Raw genomic sequence first — 6,215 nt, forward strand, 5'->3', positions numbered from 1 at the left:
TTGAATTATGATGTTAGGGGAGAATATTGAAACTATCATGGACTACCAAATGAACAAAGAGATCTGTTTTGGAAGAAGTACAGCCAGAGTGTGCCTTGGAAGCCAGGATAGCCAGACTTGATCTCTCATACTTCGGACATGTTGTCAGGAGGGACCAGTCACTGGAGAAGGATATCATGTTTGTTGAAGTGAAGGGTTGGAGGAAAGAGGAAGAAACTCTCCCCCACGCCCCACCCCCAATGAGATGGATTTAGCACAGTGGTGGAAGCGATGGGATAGCAGTGATTGTGAAATTGTCTCAGGACCAGGCAGTGTTTTGTTCGGTTGTACATAGGGTCACTATGAATCAGTCCCAACTTGATGGCACCTAACACAATAACATTATAAGTTATGGCTTTTAACTATAACTTGAGTATCTTTTCACAAAGAAAAGTCAAGCCCAAATAGACATAATGATCATTTTATTACGTATTTATCAATTTTAAATTATACCAATTATTTTTAAAGCTCATTCAGAGAATACAACATATATTTACTCATTTTTAGAAACTATAATTACCCTGGTGGCAAAACCAAGCAAAGATGTCACAACAAAATAAAAATTTAGATAATTATCCTATAGGAGCAAAACTGTTAACAAAGTATTAATGAAGTGATTATGTGGTTTTTGTTAAGTGTCATTGAATTGACTGTGACTCATAGCAACAATACATCCAACAGAAGGAAACACTAATAAGTCCTGTGCCCTCCTCACAATCTTTGCTGTGTTTAAATGCATTGTTGTAGCACTTAAACATAGCTCTTCTTCAGTTGAGTGTCTGTAACTTTATCATGGACCCTCCGTTTCACCAAACATGATGTATTTCTCCAGGTACTGGTTCCTCTTGATAAAATGTCCAACAACAAAATTGTTATTGTGTTTGAACCCATTGTTGCAGCCACTGTGTCAATCTGTTCTCAATGAGGGTCTTCTTTTTTAATGACCCTCCCCTTAACCAAGCATGATTTTTTAAAAAGGTATCCTTAGCTCTTGTTTTAACTTAACCCTTGTGAACATTAGACAAAAATACACACAGAGAAGCACATTAAACTATGAAAACTAAATATCCAGCAGATACAACAAATAATCAGAAGTTTAAAGACAGAGAAGCATTAAGTGGTTGGTGTTGATACATAAAGGGATACTCAAAAATCAATTTAGAATTAATGAACAAGTGTGCTCAGCAAAAGCGTTCTAGTCTTTGTATGTTTTGGGGTTTTTTTTCCTGTTTTGTTTTTTTAATCTAAAAAGAAATTGGTAGTGAGACTTTTGTCAAGATGACTGACTAGGCTGACATGCTATATACACTCTCTACAACAAACACACAGGAGACAAAAAGAAACAGATACAGATGATAATCCTGGAACCTGGGATTCAGAGGAAAAGATAGAAAAGTGAGTTGAACATTTACTGGGAGGAGAAGCTGATCAGAGTACTAAAGAAAGGAGACAGACAGGTGAAAAGTCCACCAGTTAGGCACGGGGCAGCCACCTTGACTTCTGTGAACAGCTTTGGAAACAGATGACATTCTAGAATATTGGATGCACAACAGTGTCGGTCAAGAGGAAAGGTGTGATTTTTTTTTTTTTTTTCTTGTTCCTTATGTTCTCCTGGTGACTAGGGGTGTGGCCAGCTCACACCCTTACACATCCACAGCACAACTCCCACTCTGCAGAAGTTTGGAGCTGTGTGGATGTGAACTGTGCTAGCATGAGGCGGGTGTCTGGGTTCAGATGGGCTATGCTCTAGACCTACAGAACTTGAAGTGCTGTCCAGACCAGCCCTACACTATAGGAACTAACATAGCCAACCACTCTGTCCCCAGCTGCCCTTAGTTCTGAAAGACACATACATACACACAATGGAATATTATACAACATTGAATAATGATGAATTGGTGAAAAACCTCATAACATAGATTAACCTAAAGGACCTTATACTGAGTGAAATTAGTTAATCACAAAAAGGCAAATATTATTTGAGATCATTATTGTAATAACCAAGAAAATATTTTCACACTCAAAGAACCATTCTTTGATGCTTACCAGGAGTGGGAGGTAAGGGAGAGTAATTACTGGCTAGAGAGTAGACACATGTTAAATTCAGTTATAGAGAAGGCAATAGACAACAAAAGTGAGGTTGACAGAATAAAGATGAAGGAAAAGGAAGACACAGAGAGTAGTGGAAGAGTTAAAGAGAATAGAATTAAATATCTATTCTCACCATATACACAATCCCCATCACTTGTCTGTCAGTATGTCATACTGTGGTGGCTTGTGAGTTGCTGTGATTCTGGAAGCTGTGCCACCGGTATGTTAAATACCAGCAGAGTCACCCATGGTAGACAGGTTTCAGATGACATTCCAGATGAAGACAGACTAGACAGAAGGAGTGACAAACTACTTCCAAATATTTAGTCACCGAAAACCTTATGAATAGCAGAGAAACACTGTCAGATAGAGTGTCGGAAAATGAGCCCCTCAGGTTGGAAGGCACTCAAAAAGTGACTGGGGAAGAGCTGCCTCCTCAGAGTAGAGTTGACAGTGATGACGTGAATGGAGTAAAGCCCATAGGAATAAAGCCTTTGGGACCTTCATTTGCTGATGGGGCACATCTCAAAATGAAGAGAAACAGCTGTAAACATCCATTAATAATCAGAACATAGAATGTACAAAGTATGACTCTAGGAAAATTAGAAATTGTCAAAAATGAAATGCAAAGCATAAATATCAATATCTTAGGCATTAGTGAGCTGAAATGGACTGGAATTGGCCATTTTGAATCTGACAACCACATGGTTTACTATGCTGGGAATGACAAATTAAAGCGGAATGGTGTTGCATTCATTGCCAAAAAGAACATAACCAGGTCAGTCATGCTGTCTGTGATAGGATAATATCCATGCGCCTACAAGGAAGCTCAATTAATATCATTATTATTCCAGTTTATGCACCAACCACTAAAGTCAGTGAGGATGAAATCAAAGAATTCTACAACTTCTTCAATCTGAACTTGATCAAACATGGAATCAAGATATATTGATAATCACTGGTGATTGGAATGCAAAGGTTGGGAGCAAAGAGGAAGGAGCAGTAGTTGGAAAATATGGCCTTGGTGATAGAAATGATGCTGGAGATCACATGATAGAATTCTGCAAAACCAATTATTTGTTCATTTCAAATAACTTCTTTATACAGCATAAGAGGTGACAATGCACATGAACTTCACCAGATGGAAAACATAGAAATCAAATTGACTAAGTCTGGGAAAGAGATGATGGAAAAGCTCCATATCATCAGTCAAAACAAGGCCAGGGGCAGACTGTGGAACAGACCATCAATTGCTCATATGCAAATTCAAACTGAAGCTGAAGAAAATGGAAACAAGCCCACAAGAGCCAAAATAGGAATTTGACTATATCCCACCTGAATTGAGAGATCATCTCAAGAATAGATTTGATACCTTACACACTAAAGACTGAAGACCAGAAGAGTTGTGGGATGACATCAAGAATATCATACAGGGCTATTGCTGCTACTGCTATTAAGAGAGCCATCGTACTCTTAAGGATGATGTGTGAAAAAGGTGAAAAGAAACTTGGTACTGTTATCACTCCAGATACATGGAAAGACGGTGCAAGGAAACCACAGAAAGTGGAAGAAGAAAGTTGAATGAAAATAAAGATTTGACTTCAAAAAAAGCAAAATTTGACCCATATGGAAAAAAAATAAATTCTCCTCCACTTGCATGATTTGTAAGAGTTCTGAGCACCAACTTGGTTTTCATTACTGTCAGGGCTGTTCCTACCAAAAAAGGCATCTGTGCAATGTATGAAAAAAGGTTTGGGTACCAAAATCTACAAGCAAACTTCCGTTTAGATGTATTGATAAAGTTCCTGGCTCTCTGTATGGTTTTACTTTCTACTTTGAACTTTAAAGTCATAATATAGATGTTCAAGTTACCAAATCATATACCTTAAAACAAGTACTTGTAAGCCAGGGAAACTGATTGGCATTCATTCTTTTGCTACCAAGGACAAACAGAGAAAATGTAATTAGACTACAATCTTCTATTGTTATTTTTCTTTCAAGCAATTTTTTGAACTGGAATTAGTAGCAAATTTAACGGAAAAAAAAAAAAATATATTGCCAGGTCTATATGTACATTTGCATCTCTTATAGTACCTGCTATTTCTTCTTCCTTTGTTTACAGGTTTTGCAAGAGTGAGTAGGAAATGATTAGTCATGTGCTTGGAACCTGGCATCAAGGCTTCTAATTCTTTTCCTTAGTTTTCATTGCACAGTTCATTTCCTTACTTCTCACATAGTTCCTTAGAATCAGCATTCCCTTGACTACAGTTTCACAGGGAATTCAAATATTCAAAAATATTTTTGCTGAATATTCCCTGTTAATTAGCCCAGGCATTAGTTTTGTGACTTTTATTATTATTATTTTTTAATTCTTGACCTAAGAATACCAATTTCTTTCATAGAAGAACAAGGAACACCCACTATGTCCAAGTTCATACGATGAACTTCAGAAAAATACATACACATGCATTGCCTTGAATTTAGTTATCATGAAAACCAGAAGAACAGACAGTGTTTGTTCATGATGACCTGTGATAAAAATGGGAACATTTTTGAAGAAAAAATTTTAATCTTCCTTTGTCCCATGCATGCACAAAAAGAAAGAAAACAGCCCATATCTTGATTCTTTTTATATAACATTAACTGCCAAAATACTATTTTGAGGTTTCAAAGAAGGATTCTTCTTATGCTGCCTTCAGAGATTCAAGACTCCTGCTTCTGCTATCTGCAGAGCTATGGGAGCTCTGTGCTATGGGAGAGCAAAAAAATAAATAAATAAATTTCATTCTTACCACCAAGTACGAAGTTTATTAGTAGATGTCACTGTAAAATGCATAGAGTAGCAAATGTGAAAATATACATGGCATATGTTGCATTTTTATTTGTTGAAAATGATTTTATGAAGAGTAACATTTTATGTGTTTAATTTATATGCAAGTTATTTTAATAGTTCCTTTTCCTTCTCAGTGACACTGGCATTCATTCATAGCCACAACGAATGCAAGGACAATGCAGAAATACAATAACAATAGTGCTATGGGCAAGAAGTATCCTGTTATGCTGGATTAGATTTCCATTTAAAAGCATAACACAAGGGGCCTATATCAGGACCCAGTGAAGAAATGTCTCAGATCCATAAAAAATCAGGTCCATCGTTTTGCAGGAAATATTTTTTTAGGCATCAGTCGAGATGTAGGCAATCACAACTGACATTTCATATTCCTACCTTGAGTAACCTGCTTCCACAAATGGATCCAGTGGCCAGACTCATGCTCTACTACAAGGATTTGTCTTAGTATTATACCCTTAGAACAGATTGTTAGTACAAATCTTCATTGTCAAAATAATTAAAATACAATCATTGCTTTTTAGTGCTGTTGAGCGGGTTCAGACTCACAAGGACTCTGGTTTCCTAGAAGCAATGGTTTTGCCGACCTTGCAGCACAAAATGACCTTGAATAGAAGTAGTAGTAATTAGATGAGGAGGGAAATCCCAAAACAAAGAAAATGTGAACATAAGTAATTTTTTAAGAGGAAGACATAAAAATGAATTAGAGTAAGATAATAGAATTAAGCTAAGCATAGTGTTATCAAAGTAAAATCAATGCCAATATAAAAGTGATTAACCTGTAAAGTAATCTCAGATTTATTTTAAATAAAGAAAACCAGAAACAAATACTTAAAAAACAAAACAAAAAACCCCATCATACAGAAAGAAAGCAAAGCGTCATTAAGAAGACAAGAAACAAGGAAAAGGTCAAAATGTTATGTCAGAAGAGACACTGAAACTTGCTCTCCAGGGTAGAGATGCTAAAGCAAATGGAAGAAATGAGGAGGTACAAGAGCTGAACAGAAATTTTCAAAGGTCAGCTTGAGATGATAAAGTCAAATATTACTAAAAAATGTGCAAATATCTGGAGTCAGAAATCCAAAAAGGAAGAACATGCTCAGCATTTCTCAAGCTGGGGGAACTAAGGAACAGATTCAGGCCTCAACTTTCATTATTGAAGGATTCCCTGGACAAATTATTGAATGATGCTGAAAGCATCAAAAGAAGATGGAAGGAATACACAGAGTCACTGTAT

General features: G+C 36.5%; 1 pseudogene; it reads left to right on the plus strand.

Moving 5' to 3' along the window:
* The first annotated feature begins 3,609 nt into the window (after nucleotides 1-3,609).
* Nucleotides 3,610-3,918, plus strand: LOC102832961 (annotated as a pseudogene).
* The last annotated feature ends 2,297 nt before the right edge of the window (nucleotides 3,919-6,215 follow it).

This window comes from Chrysochloris asiatica, unplaced genomic scaffold (assembly GCF_000296735.1).
Source record: "Chrysochloris asiatica unplaced genomic scaffold, ChrAsi1.0 scaffold00024, whole genome shotgun sequence".
Classification (NCBI taxonomy): domain Eukaryota; kingdom Metazoa; phylum Chordata; class Mammalia; order Afrosoricida; family Chrysochloridae; genus Chrysochloris; species Chrysochloris asiatica.